Raw genomic sequence first — 15,796 nt, 5'->3', positions numbered from 1 at the left:
CAATTTAGGAGGATTGGCTTTGGCTTTTTTTTTGTGTGAATCAGTTAAAATGGTGGCGGTTCCAGTAAATACTTCTAAGCAAACTGTCTAATTGTGGTAAAACTGTTAAAATACACAATGAGAGTTCCCAGAAATGATAAAGAACGTGTAATAAACATCTCAAGTACACGTAAATAGATTCTTACTACATTTACTGTCGAATTCAACACGGAGGTTTCCAGTGGAAAGCTCTGAAATGACGAAAATACTGGTAATGTTTACAAGTACGGGTACTTCTGGTGGCGTTTTCACGGGACTGTGCTTTCAAATATTAAGAGTTCATGTTTACAGAGCTCAGAATTGGTGTCTAAAGCCTTTGAATCACGAGAATAGTTTTTGTGTTTACAATTTAGGAGGATTGGCTTTGGCGTTTTTTTTGTGTGAATCAGTTAAAATGGTGGCGGTTCCAGTAAATACTTCTAAGCAAACTGTCTAATTGTGGTAAAACTGTTAAAATACACAATGAGAGTTCCCAGAAATGATTAAGAACGTGTAATAAACATCTCAAGTACACGTAAATAGATTCTTACTACATTTACTGTCGAATTAAACGCGGAGGTTTCCAGTGGAAAGCTGTGAAATGACGAAAATACTGGTAATGTTTACAAGTACGGGTACTTCTGGTGGCGTTTTCACGGGACTGTGCTTTCAAATATTAAGAGTTCATGTTTACAGAGCTCAGAATTGGTGTCTAAAGCCTTGGAATGACGAGAATATTTTTTTTGATTACAATTTAGGAGGATTGGCTTTGGCGTTTTTTTTGTGTGAATCAGTTAAAATGGTGGCGGTTCCAGTAAATACTTCTAAGCAAACTGTCTAATTGTGGTAAAACTGTTAAAATACACAATGAGAGTTCTCAGAAATGATTAAGAACGTGTAATAAACCCCTCAAGTACACGTAAATAGATTCTTACTACATTTACTGTCGAATTCAATCACGGAGGTTTCCAGTGGAAAGCTGTGAAATGACGAAAATACTGGTAATGTTTACAAGTCCTGGTACTTCGGGTGGCATTTTCACGGGACTGTGCTTTCAATTATTACGAGTTCATGTTTACAGAGCTCAGAATTGGTGTCTAAAGCCTTGGAATGATGAGAATAGTTTTTATGTTTACAATTTAGGAGGATTGGCTTTGGCTTTTTTTTGTGTGAATCAGTTAAAATGGTGGCGGTTCCAGTAAATACTTCTAAGCAAACTGTCTAATTGTGGTAAAACTGTTAAAATACACAATGAGAGTTCCCAGAAATGATAAAGAACGTGTAATAAACATCTCAAGTACACGTAAATAGATTCTTACTACATTTACTGTCGAATTCAACACGGAGGTTTCCAGTGGAAAGCTCTGAAATGACGAAAATACTGGTAATGTTTACAAGTACGGGTACTTCTGGTGGCGTTTTCACGGGACTGTGCTTTCAAATATTAAGAGTTCATGTTTACAGAGCTCAGAATTGGTGTCTAAAGCCTTTGAATCACGAGAATAGTTTTTGTGTTTACAATTTAGGAGGATTGGCTTTGGCGTTTTTTTTGTGTGAATCAGTTAAAATGGTGGCGGTTCCAGTAAATACTTCTAAGCAAACTGTCTAATTGTGGTAAAACTGTTAAAATACACAATGAGAGTTCCCAGAAATGATTAAGAACGTGTAATAAACATCTCAAGTACACGTAAATAGATTCTTACTACATTTACTGTCGAATTAAACGCGGAGGTTTCCAGTGGAAAGCTGTGAAATGACGAAAATACTGGTAATGTTTACAAGTACGGGTACTTCTGGTGGCGTTTTCACGGGACTGTGCTTTCAAATATTAAGAGTTCATGTTTACAGAGCTCAGAATTGGTGTCTAAAGCCTTGGAATGACGAGAATATTTTTTTTGATTACAATTTAGGAGGATTGGCTTTGGCGTTTTTTTTGTGTGAATCAGTTAAAATGGTGGCGGTTCCAGTAAATACTTCTAAGCAAACTGTCTAATTGTGGTAAAACTGTTAAAATACACAATGAGAGTTCTCAGAAATGATTAAGAACGTGTAATAAACCCCTCAAGTACACGTAAATAGATTCTTACTACATTTACTGTCGAATTCAATCACGGAGGTTTCCAGTGGAAAGCTGTGAAATGACGAAAATACTGGTAATGTTTACAAGTCCGGGTACTTCGGGTGGCATTTTCACGGGACTGTGCTTTCAATTATTACGAGTTCATGTTTACAGAGCTCAGAATTGGTGTCTAAAGCCTTGGAATGATGAGAATAGTTTTTATGTTTACAATTTAGGAGGATTGGCTTTGGCTTTTTTTTGTGTGAATCAGTTAAAATGGTGGCGGTTCCAGTAAATACTTCTAAGCAAACTGTCTAATTGTGGTAAAACTGTTAAAATACACAATGAGAGTTCCCAGAAATGATAAAGAACGTGTAATAAACATCTCAAGTACACGTAAATAGATTCTTACTACATTTACTGTCGAATTCAACACGGAGGTTTCCAGTGGAAAGCTGTGAAATGACGAAAATACTGGTAATGTTTACAAGTACGGGTACTTCTGGTGGCGTTTTCACGGGACTGTGCTTTCAAATATTAAGAGTTCATGTTTACAGAGCTCAGAATTGGTGTCTAAAGCCTTTGAATCACGAGAATAGTTTTTGTGTTTACAATTTAGGAGGATTGGCTTTGGCGTTTTTTTTGTGTGAATCAGTTAAAATAGTGGCGGTTCCAGTAAATACTTCTAAGCAAACTGTCTAATTGTGGTAAAACTGTTAAAATACACAATGAGAGTTCCCAGAAATGATTAAGAACGTGTAATAAACCCCTCAAGTACACGTAAATAGATTCTTACTACATTTACTGTCGAATTAAACGCGGAGGTTTCCAGTGGAAAGCTGTGAAATGACGAAAATACTGGTAATGTTTACAAGTACGGGTACTTCTGGTGGCGTTTTCACGGGACTGTGCTTTCAAATATTAAGAGTTCATGTTTACAGAGCTCAGAATTGGTGTCTAAAGCCTTGGAATCACGAGAATAGTTTTTGTGTTTACAATTTAGGAGGATTGGCTTTGGCTTTTTTTTGTGTGAATCAGTTAAAATGGTGGCGGTTCCAGTAAATACTTCTAAGCAAACTGTCTAATTGTGGTAAAACTGTTAAAATACACAATGAGAGTTCCCAGAAATGATTAAGAACGTGTAATAAACATCTCAAGTACACGTAAATAGATTCTTACTACATTTACTGTCGAATTCAACACGGAGGTTTCCAGTGGAAAGCTGTGAAATGACGAAAATACTGGTAATGTTTACAAGTACGGGTACTTCTGGTGGCGTTTTCACGGGACTGTGCTTTCAAATATTAAGAGTTCATGTTTACAGAGCTCAGAATTGGTGTCTAAAGCCTTTGAATCACGAGAATAGTTTTTTTGTTTACAATTTAGGAGGATTGGCTTTGGCGTTTTTTTTGTGTGAATCAGTTAAAATGGTGGCGGTTCCAGTAAATACTTCTAAGCAAACTGTCTAATTGTGGTAAAACTGTTAAAATACACAATGAGAGTTCCCAGAAATGATTAAGAACGTGTATTAAACCCCTCAAGTACACGTAAATAGATTCTTACTACATTTACTGTCGAATTCAATCACGGAGGTTTCCAGTGGAAAGCTGTGAAATGAGGAAAATACTGGTAATGTTTACAAGTCCGGGTACTTCTGGTGGCGTTTTCACGGGACTGTGCTTTCAAATATTAAGAGTTCATGTTTACAGAGCTCAGAATTGGTGTCTAAAGCCTTTGAATCACGAGAATAGTTTTTGTGTTTACAATTTAGGAGGATTGGCTTTGGCTTTTTTTTTGTGTGAATCAGTTAAAATGGTGGCGGTTCCAGTAAATACTTCTAAGCAAACTGTCTAATTGTGGTAAAACTGTTAAAATACACAATGAGAGTTCCCAGAAATGATAAAGAACGTGTAATAAACATCTCAAGTACACGTAAAGAGATTCTTACTACATTTACTGTCGAATTCAACACGGAGGTTTCCAGTGGAAAGCTGTGAAATGACGAAAATACTGGTAATGTTTACAAGTACGGGTACTTCTGGTGGCGTTTTCACGGGACTGTGCTTTCAAATATTAAGAGTTCATGTTTACAGAGCTCAGAATTGGTGTCTAAAGCCTTTGAATCACGAGAATAGTTTTTGTGTTTACAATTTAGGAGGATTGGCTTTGGCGTTTTTTTTGTGTGAATCAGTTAAAATGGTGGCGGTTCCAGTAAATACTTCTAAGCAAACTGTCTAATTGTGGTAAAACTGTTAAAATACACAATGAGAGTTCCCAGAAATGATTAAGAACGTGTAATAAACCCCTCAAGTACACGTAAATAGATTCTTACTACATTTACTGTCGAATTAAACGCGGAGGTTTCCAGTGGAAAGCTGTGAAATGACGAAAATACTGGTAATGTTTACAAGTACGGGTACTTCTGGTGGCGTTTTCACGGGACTGTGCTTTCAAATATTCAGAGTTCATGTTTACAGAGCTCAGAATTGGTGTCTAAAGCCTTGGAATCACGAGAATAGTTTTTGTGTTTACAATTTAGGAGGATTGGCTTTGGCTTTTTTTTGTGTGAATCAGTTAAAATGGTGGCGGTTCCAGTAAATACTTCTAAGCAAACTGTCTAATTGTGGTAAAACTGTTAAAATACACAATGAGAGTTCCCAGAAATGATTAAGAACGTGTAATAAACATCTCAAGTACACGTAAATAGATTCTTACTACATTTACTGTCGAATTCAACACGGAGGTTTCCAGTGGAAAGCTGTGAAATGACGAAAATACTGGTAATGTTTACAAGTACGGGTACTTCTGGTGGCGTTTTCACGGGACTGTGCTTTCAAATATTAAGAGTTCATGTTTACAGAGCTCAGAATTGGTGTCTAAAGCCTTTGAATCACGAGAATAGTTTTTTTGTTTACAATTTAGGAGGATTGGCTTTGGCGTTTTTTTTGTGTGAATCAGTTAAAATGGTGGCGGTTCCAGTAAATACTTCTAAGCAAACTGTCTAATTGTGGTAAAACTGTTAAAATACACAATGAGAGTTCCCAGAAATGATTAAGAACGTGTATTAAACCCCTCAAGTACACGTAAATAGATTCTTACTACATTTACTGTCGAATTCAATCACGGAGGTTTCCAGTGGAAAGCTGTGAAATGACGAAAATACTGGTAATGTTTACAAGTCCGGGTACTTCGGGTGGCATTTTCACGGGACTGTGCTTTCAATTATTACGAGTTCATGTTTACAGAGCTCAGAATTGGTGTCTAAAGCCTTGGAATGACGAGAATAGTTTTTACGTTTACAATTTAGGAGGATTGGCTTTGGCTTTTTTTTTTGTGTGAATCAGTTAAAATGGTGGCGGTTCCAGTAAATACTTCTAAGCAAACTGTCTAATTGTGGTAAAACTGTTAAAATACACAATGAGAGTTCCCAGAAATGATAAAGAACGTGTAATAAACATCTCAAGTACACGTAAAGAGATTCTTACTACATTTACTGTCGAATTCAACACGGAGGTTTCCAGTGGAAAGCTGTGAAATGACGAAAATACTGGTAATGTTTACAAGTACGGGTACTTCTGGTGGCGTTTTCACGGGACTGTGCTTTCAAATATTAAGAGTTCATGTTTACAGAGCTCAGAATTGGTGTCTAAAGCCTTTGAATCACGAGAATAGTTTTTGTGTTTACAATTTAGGAGGATTGGCTTTGGCGTTTTTTTTGTGTGAATCAGTTAAAATGGTGGCGGTTCCAGTAAATACTTCTAAGCAAACTGTCTAATTGTGGTAAAACTGTTAAAATACACAATGAGAGTTCCCAGAAATGATTAAGAACGTGTAATAAACATCTCAAGTACACGTAAATAGATTCTTACTACATTTACTGTCGAATTCAACACGGAGGTTTCCAGTGGAAAGCTGTGAAATGACGAAAATACTGGTAATGTTTACAAGTACGGGTACTTCTGGTGGCGTTTTCACGGGACTGTGCTTTCAAATATTAAGAGTTCATGTTTACAGAGCTCAGAATTGGTGTCTAAAGCCTTTGAATCACGAGAATAGTTTTTTTGTTTACAATTTAGGAGGATTGGCTTTGGCGTTTTTTTTGTGTGAATCAGTTAAAATGGTGGCGGTTCCAGTAAATACTTCTAAGCAAACTGTCTAATTGTGGTAAAACTGTTAAAATACACAATGAGAGTTCCCAGAAATGATTAAGAACGTGTATTAAACCCCTCAAGTACACGTAAATAGATTCTTACTACATTTACTGTCGAATTCAATCACGGAGGTTTCCAGTGGAAAGCTGTGAAATGACGAAAATACTGGTAATGTTTACAAGTCCGGGTACTTCGGGTGGCATTTTCACGGGACTGTGCTTTCACTTATTACGAGTTCATGTTTACAGAGCTCAGAATTGGTGTCTAAAGCCTTGGAATGACGAGAATAGTTTTTACGTTTACAATTTAGGAGGATTGGCTTTGGCTTTTTTTTTGTGTGAATCAGTTAAAATGGTGGCGGTTCCAGTAAATACTTCTAAGCAAACTGTCTAATTGTGGTAAAACTGTTAAAATACACAATGAGAGTTCCCAGAAATGATAAAGAACGTGTAATAAACATCTCAAGTACACGTAAAGAGATTCTTACTACATTTACTGTCGAATTCAACACGGAGGTTTCCAGTGGAAAGCTGTGAAATGACGAAAATACTGGTAATGTTTACAAGTACGGGTACTTCTGGTGGCGTTTTCACGGGACTGTGCTTTCAAATATTAAGAGTTCATGTTTACAGAGCTCAGAATTGGTGTCTAAAGCCTTTGAATCACGAGAATAGTTTTTGTGTTTACAATTTAGGAGGATTGGCTTTGGCGTTTTTTTTGTGTGAATCAGTTAAAATGGTGGCGGTTCCAGTAAATACTTCTAAGCAAACTGTCTAATTGTGGTAAAACTGTTAAAATACACAATGAGAGTTCCCAGAAATGATTAAGAACGTGTATTAAACCCCTCAAGTACACGTAAATAGATTCTTACTACATTTACTGTCGAATTCAATCACGGAGGTTTCCAGTGGAAAGCTGTGATATGAGGAAAATACTGGTAATGTTTACAAGTCCGGGTACTTCTGGTGGCGTTTTCACGGGACTGTGCTTTCAAATATTAAGAGTTCATGTTTACAGAGCTCAGAATTGGTGTCTAAAGCCTTTGAATCACGAGAATAGTTTTTGTGTTTACAATTTAGGAGGATTGGCTTTGGCTTTTTTTTTGTGTGAATCAGTTAAAATGGTGGCGGTTCCAGTAAATACTTCTAAGCAAACTGTCTAATTGTGGTAAAACTGTTAAAATACACAATGAGAGTTCCCAGAAATGATAAAGAACGTGTAATAAACATCTCAAGTACACGTAAAGAGATTCTTACTACATTTACTGTCGAATTCAACACGGAGGTTTCCAGTGGAAAGCTGTGAAATGACGAAAATACTGGTAATGTTTACAAGTACGGGTACTTCTGGTGGCGTTTTCACGGGACTGTGCTTTCAAATATTAAGAGTTCATGTTTACAGAGCTCAGAATTGGTGTCTAAAGCCTTTGAATCACGAGAATAGTTTTTGTGTTTACAATTTAGGAGGATTGGCTTTGGCGTTTTTTTTGTGTGAATCAGTTAAAATGGTGGCGGTTCCAGTAAATACTTCTAAGCAAACTGTCTAATTGTGGTAAAACTGTTAAAATACACAATGAGAGTTCCCAGAAATGATTAAGAACGTGTAATAAACCCCTCAAGTACACGTAAATAGATTCTTACTACATTTACTGTCGAATTAAACGCGGAGGTTTCCAGTGGAAAGCTGTGAAATGACGAAAATACTGGTAATGTTTACAAGTACGGGTACTTCTGGTGGCGTTTAGACGGGACTGTGCTTTCAAATATTAAGAGTTCATGTTTACAGAGCTCAGAATTGGTGTCTAAAGCCTTGGAATCACGAGAATAGTTTTTGTGTTTACAATTTAGGAGGATTGGCTTTGGCTTTTTTTTGTGTGAATCAGTTAAAATGGTGGCGGTTCCAGTAAATACTTCTAAGCAAACTGTCTAATTGTGGTAAAACTGTTAAAATACACAATGAGAGTTCCCAGAAATGATTAAGAACGTGTAATAAACATCTCAAGTACACGTAAATAGATTCTTACTACATTTACTGTCGAATTCAACACGGAGGTTTCCAGTGGAAAGCTGTGAAATGACGAAAATACTGGTAATGTTTACAAGTACGGGTACTTCTGGTGGCGTTTTCACGGGACTGTGCTTTCAAATATTAAGAGTTCATGTTTACAGAGCTCAGAATTGGTGTCTAAAGCCTTTGAATCACGAGAATAGTTTTTTTGTTTACAATTTAGGAGGATTGGCTTTGGCGTTTTTTTTGTGTGAATCAGTTAAAATGGTGGCGGTTCCAGTAAATACTTCTAAGCAAACTGTCTAATTGTGGTAAAACTGTTAAAATACACAATGAGAGTTCCCAGAAATGATTAAGAACGTGTATTAAACCCCTCAAGTACACGTAAATAGATTCTTACTACATTTACTGTCGAATTCAATCACGGAGGTTTCCAGTGGAAAGCTGTGAAATGACGAAAATACTGGTAATGTTTACAAGTCCGGGTACTTCGGGTGGTATTTTCACGGGACTGTGCTTTCAATTATTACGAGTTCATGTTTACAGAGCTCAGAATTGGTGTCTAAAGCCTTGGAATGACGAGAATAGTTTTTACGTTTACAATTTAGGAGGATTGGCTTTGGCTTTTTTTTTGTGTGAATCAGTTAAAATGGTGGCGGTTCCAGTAAATACTTCTAAGCAAACTGTCTAATTGTGGTAAAACTGTTAAAATACACAATGAGAGTTCCCAGAAATGATAAAGAACGTGTAATAAACATCTCAAGTACACGTAAAGAGATTCTTACTACATTTACTGTCGAATTCAACACGGAGGTTTCCAGTGGAAAGCTGTGAAATGACGAAAATACTGGTAATGTTTACAAGTACGGGTACTTCTGGTGGCGTTTTCACGGGACTGTGCTTTCAAATATTAAGAGTTCATGTTTACAGAGCTCAGAATTGGTGTCTAAAGCCTTTGAATCACGAGAATAGTTTTTTTGTTTACAATTTAGGAGGATTGGCTTTGGCGTTTTTTTTGTGTGAATCAGTTAAAATGGTGGCGGTTCCAGTAAATACTTCTAAGCAAACTGTCTAATTGTGGTAAAACTGTTAAAATACACAATGAGAGTTCCCAGAAATGATTAAGAACGTGTAATAAACATCTCAAGTACACGTAAATAGATTCTTACTACATTTACTGTCGAATTCAACACGGAGGTTTCCAGTGGAAAGCTGTGAAATGACGAAAATACTGGTAATGTTTACAAGTACGGGTACTTCTGGTGGCGTTTTCACGGGACTGTGCTTTCAAATATTAAGAGTTCATGTTTACAGAGCTCAGAATTGGTGTCTAAAGCCTTTGAATCACGAGAATAGTTTTTTTGTTTACAATTTAGGAGGATTGGCTTTGGCGTTTTTTTTGTGTGAATCAGTTAAAATGGTGGCAGTTCCAGTAAATACTTCTAAGCAAACTGTCTAATTGTGGTAAAACTGTTAAAATACACAATGAGAGTTCCCAGAAATGATTAAGAACGTGTATTAAACCCCTCAAGTACACGTAAATAGATTCTTACTACATTTACTGTCGAATTCAATCACGGAGGTTTCCAGTGGAAAGCTGTGAAATGACGAAAATACTGGTAATGTTTACAAGTCCGGGTACTTCGGGTGGCATTTTCACGGGACTGTGCTTTCAATTATTACGAGTTCATGTTTACAGAGCTCAGAATTGGTGTCTAAAGCCTTGGAATGACGAGAATAGTTTTTACGTTTACAATTTAGGAGGATTGGCTTTGGCTTTTTTTTGTGTGAATCAGTTAAAATGGTGGCGGTTCCAGTAAATACTTCTAAGCAAACTGTCTAATTGTGGTAAAACTGTTAAAATACACAATGAGAGTTCCCAGAAATGATAAAGAACGTGTAATAAACATCTCAAGTACACGTAAAGAGATTCTTACTACATTTACTGTCGAATTCAACACGGAGGTTTCCAGTGGAAAGCTGTGAAATGACGAAAATACTGGTAATGTTTACAAGTACGGGTACTTCTGGTGGCGTTTTCACGGGACTGTGCTTTCAAATATTAAGAGTTCATGTTTACAGAGCTCAGAATTGGTGTCTAAAGCCTTTGAATCACGAGAATAGTTTTTGTGTTTACAATTTAGGAGGATTGGCTTTGGCGTTTTTTTTGTGTGAATCAGTTAAAATGGTGGCGGTTCCAGTAAATACTTCTAAGCAAACTGTCTAATTGTGGTAAAACTGTTAAAATACACAATGAGAGTTCCCAGAAATGATTAAGAACGTGTAATAAACCCCTCAAGTACACGTAAATAGATTCTTACTACATTTACTGTCGAATTAAACGCGGAGGTTTCCAGTGGAAAGCTGTGAAATGACGAAAATACTGGTAATGTTTACAAGTACGGGTACTTCTGGTGGCGTTTTCACGGGACTGTGCTTTCAAATATTCAGAGTTCATGTTTACAGAGCTCAGAATTGGTGTCTAAAGCCTTGGAATGACGAGAATAGTTTTTTTGATTACAATTTAGGAGGATTGGCTTTGGCGTTTTTTTTGTGTGAATCAGTTAAAATGGTGGCGGTTCCAGTAAATACTTCTAAGCAAACTGTCTAATTGTGGTAAAACTGTTAAAATACACAATGAGAGTTCCCAGAAATGATTAAGAATGTGTAATAAACCCCTCAAGTACACGTAAATAGATTCTTACTACATTTACTGTCGAATTCAATCACGGAGGTTTCCAGTGGAAAGCTGTGAAATGACGAAAATACTGGTAATGTTTACAAGTACGGGTACTTCTGGTGGCGTTTTCACGGGACTGTGCTTTCAAATATTAAGAGTTCATGTTTACAGAGCTCAGAATTGGTGTCTAAAGCCTTTGAATCACGAGAATAGTTTTTGTGTTTACAATTTAGGAGGATTGGCTTTGGCGTTTTTTTTGTGTGAATCAGTTAAAATGGTGGCGGTTCCAGTAAATACTTCTAAGCAAACTGTCTAATTGTGGTAAAACTGTTAAAATACACAATGAGAGTTCCCAGAAATGATTAAGAACGTGTAATAAACCCCTCAAGTACACGTAAATAGATTCTTACTACATTTACTGTCGAATTAAACGCGGAGGTTTCCAGTGGAAAGCTGTGAAATGACGAAAATACTGGTAATGTTTACAAGTACGGGTACTTCTGGTGGCGTTTTCACGGGACTGTGCTTTCAAATATTAAGAGTTCATGTTTACAGAGCTCAGAATTGGTGTCTAAAGCCTTGGAATCACGAGAATAGTTTTTGTGTTTACAATTTAGGAGGATTGGCTTTGGCGTTTTTTTTTGTGTGAATCAGTTAAAATGGTGGCGGTTCCAGTAAATACTTCTAAGCAAACTGTCTAATTGTGGTAAAACTGTTAAAATACACAATGAGAGTTCCCAGAAATGATTAAGAACGTGTAATAAACATCTCAAGTACACGTAAATAGATTCTTACTACATTTACTGTCGAATTCAACACGGAGGTTTCCAGTGGAAAGCTGTGAAATGACGAAAATACTGGTAATGTTTACAAGTACGGGTACTTCTGGTGGCGTTTTCACGGGACTGTGCTTTCAAATATTAAGAGTTCATGTTTACAGAGCTCAGAATTGGTGTCTAAAGCCTTTGAATCACGAGAATAGTTTTTTTGTTTACAATTTAGGAGGATTGGCTTTGGCGTTTTTTTTGTGTGAATCTGTTAAAATGGTGGCGGTTCCAGTAAATACTTCTAAGCAAACTGTCTAATTGTGGTTAAACTGTTAAAATACACAATGAGAGTTCCCAGAAATGATAAAGAATGTGTAATAAACATCTCAAGTACACGTAAATAGATTCTTACTACATTTACTGTCGAATTCAACACGGAGGTTTCCAGTGGAAAGCTGTGAAATGACGAAAATACTGGTAATGTTTAAAAGTCCGGGTACTTCGGGTGGCATTTTCACGGGACTGTGCTTTCAATTATTACGAGTTCATGTTTACAGAGCTCAGAATTGGTGTCTAAAGCCTTGGAATGACGAGAATAGTTTTTACGTTTACAATTTAGGAGGATTGGCTTTGGCTTTTTTTTTGTGTGAATCAGTTAAAATGGTGGCGGTTCCAGTAAATACTTCTAAGCAAACTGTCTAATTGTGCTAAAACTGTTAAAATACACAATGAGAGTTCCCAGAAATGATAAAGAACGTGTAATAAACATCTCAAGTACACGTAAATAGATTCTTACTACATTTACTGTCGAATTAAACGCGGAGGTTTCCAGTGGAAAGCTGTGAAATGACGAAAATACTGGTAATGTTTACAAGTACGGGTACTTCTGGTGGCGTTTTCACGGGACTGTGCTTTCAAATATTAAGAGTTCATGTTTACAGAGCTCAGAATTGGTGTCTAAAGCCTTGGAATGACGAGAATAGTTTTTTTGATTACAATTTAGGAGGATTGGCTTTGGCGTTTTTTTTGTGTGAATCAGTTAAAATGGTGGCGGTTCCAGGAAATACTTCTAAGCAAACTGTCTAATTGTGGTAAAACTGTTAAAATACACAATGAGAGTTCCCAGAAATGATTAAGAACGTGTAATAAACCCCTCAAGTACACGTAAATAGATTCTTACTACCTTTCCTGTCGAATTCAATCACGGAGGTTTCCAGTGGAAAGCTGTGAAATGACGAAAATACTGGTAATGTTTACAAGTCCGGGTACTTCGGGTGGCATTTTCACGGGACTGTGCTTTCAAATATTAAGAGTTCATGTTTACAGAGCTCAGAATTGGTGTCTAAAGCCTTGGAATCACGAGAATAGTTTTTGTGTTTACAATTTAGGAGGATTGGCTTTGGCGTTTTTTTTGTGTGAATCAGTTAAAATGGTGGCGGTTCCAGTAAATACTTCTAAGCAAACTGTCTAATTGTGGTAAAACTGTTAAAATACACAATGAGAGTTCCCAGAAATGATTAAGAACGTGTAATAAACCCCTCAAGTACACGTAAATAGATTCTTACTACATTTACTGTCGAATTAAACGCGGAGGTTTCCAGTGGAAAGCTGTGAAATGACGAAAATACTGGTAATGTTTACAAGTACGGGTACTTCTGGTGGCGTTTTCACGGGACTGTGCTTTCAAATATTCAGAGTTCATGTTTACAGAGCTCAGAATTGGTGTCTAAAGCCTTGGAATGACGAGAATAGTTTTTTTGATTACAATTTAGGAGGATTGGCTTTGGCGTTTTTTTTGTGTGAATCAGTTAAAATGGTGGCGGTTCCAGTAAATACTTCTAAGCAAACTGTCTAATTGTGGTAAAACTGTTAAAATACACAATGAGAGTTCCCAGAAATGATTAAGAATGTGTAATAAACCCCTCAAGTACACGTAAATAGATTCTTACTACATTTACTGTCGAATTCAATCACGGAGGTTTCCAGTGGAAAGCTGTGAAATGACGAAAATACTGGTAATGTTTACAAGTACGGGTACTTCTGGTGGCGTTTTCACGGGACTGTGCTTTCAAATATTAAGAGTTCATGTTTACAGAGCTCAGAATTGGTGTCTAAAGCCTTTGAATCACGAGAATAGTTTTTGTGTTTACAATTTAGGAGGATTGGCTTTGGCGTTTTTTTTGTGTGAATCAGTTAAAATGGTGGCGGTTCCAGTAAATACTTCTAAGCAAACTGTCTAATTGTGGTAAAACTGTTAAAATACACAATGAGAGTTCCCAGAAATGATTAAGAACGTGTAATAAACCCCTCAAGTACACGTAAATAGATTCTTACTACATTTACTGTCGAATTAAACGCGGAGGTTTCCAGTGGAAAGCTGTGAAATGACGAAAATACTGGTAATGTTTACAAGTACGGGTACTTCTGGTGGCGTTTTCACGGGACTGTGCTTTCAAATATTAAGAGTTCATGTTTACAGAGCTCAGAATTGGTGTCTAAAGCCTTGGAATCACGAGAATAGTTTTTGTGTTTACAATTTAGGAGGATTGGCTTTGGCGTTTTTTTTTGTGTGAATCAGTTAAAATGGTGGCGGTTCCAGTAAATACTTCTAAGCAAACTGTCTAATTGTGGTAAAACTGTTAAAATACACAATGAGAGTTCCCAGAAATGATTAAGAACGTGTAATAAACATCTCAAGTACACGTAAATAGATTCTTACTACATTTACTGTCGAATTCAACACGGAGGTTTCCAGTGGAAAGCTGTGAAATGACGAAAATACTGGTAATGTTTACAAGTACGGGTACTTCTGGTGGCGTTTTCACGGGACTGTGCTTTCAAATATTCAGAGTTCATGTTTACAGAGCTCAGAATTGGTGTCTAAAGCCTTTGAATCACGAGAATAGTTTTTTTGTTTACAATTTAGGAGGATTGGCTTTGGCGTTTTTTTTGTGTGAATCTGTTAAAATGGTGGCGGTTCCAGTAAATACTTCTAAGCAAACTGTCTAATTGTGGTTAAACTGTTAAAATACACAATGAGAGTTCCCAGAAATGATAAAGAATGTGTAATAAACATCTCAAGTACACGTAAATAGATTCTTACTACATTTACTGTCGAATTCAACACGGAGGTTTCCAGTGGAAAGCTGTGAAATGACGAAAATACTGGTAATGTTTAAAAGTCCGGGTACTTCGGGTGGCATTTTCACGGGACTGTGCTTTCAATTATTACGAGTTCATGTTTACAGAGCTCAGAATTGGTGTCTAAAGCCTTGGAATGACGAGAATAGTTTTTACGTTTACAATTTAGGAGGATTGGCTTTGGCTTTTTTTTTGTGTGAATCAGTTAAAATGGTGGCGGTTCCAGTAAATACTTCTAAGCAAACTGTCTAATTGTGGTAAAACTGTTAAAATACACAATGAGAGTTCCCAGAAATGATAAAGAACGTGTAATAAACATCTCAAGTACACGTAAATAGATTCTTACTACATTTACTGTCGAATTAAACGCGGAGGTTTCCAGTGGAAAGCTGTGAAATGACGAAAATACTGGTAATGTTTACAAGTACGGGTACTTCTGGTGGCGTTTTCACGGGACTGTGCTTTCAAATATTAAGAGTTCATGTTTACAGAGCTCAGAATTGGTGTCTAAAGCCTTGGAATGACGAGAATAGTTTTTTTGATTACAATTTAGGAGGATTGGCTTTGGCGTTTTTTTTGTGTGAATCAGTTAAAATGGTGGCGGTTCCAGTAAATACTTCTAAGCAAACTGTCTAATTGTGGTAAAACTGTTAAAATACACAATGAGAGTTCCCAGAAATGATTAAGAACGTGTAATAAACCCCTCAAGTACACGTAAATAGATTCTTACTACCTTTCCTGTCGAATTCAATCACGGAGGTTTCCAGTGGAAAGCTGTGAAATGACGAAAATACTGGTAATGTTTACAAGTCCGGGTACTTCGGGTGGCATTTTCACGGGACTGTGCTTTCAAATATTAAGAGTTCATGTTTACAGAGCTCAGAATTGGTGTCTAAAGCCTTTGAATCACGAGAATAGTTTTTGTGTTTACAATTTAGGAGGATTGGCTTTGGCGTTTTTTTTGTGTGAATCA

This window comes from Myotis daubentonii, chromosome 17 (genome assembly GCF_963259705.1).
Source record: "Myotis daubentonii chromosome 17, mMyoDau2.1, whole genome shotgun sequence".
Classification (NCBI taxonomy): Eukaryota; Metazoa; Chordata; class Mammalia; order Chiroptera; family Vespertilionidae; genus Myotis; species Myotis daubentonii.
This window is presented reverse-complemented; position numbering follows the sequence as displayed.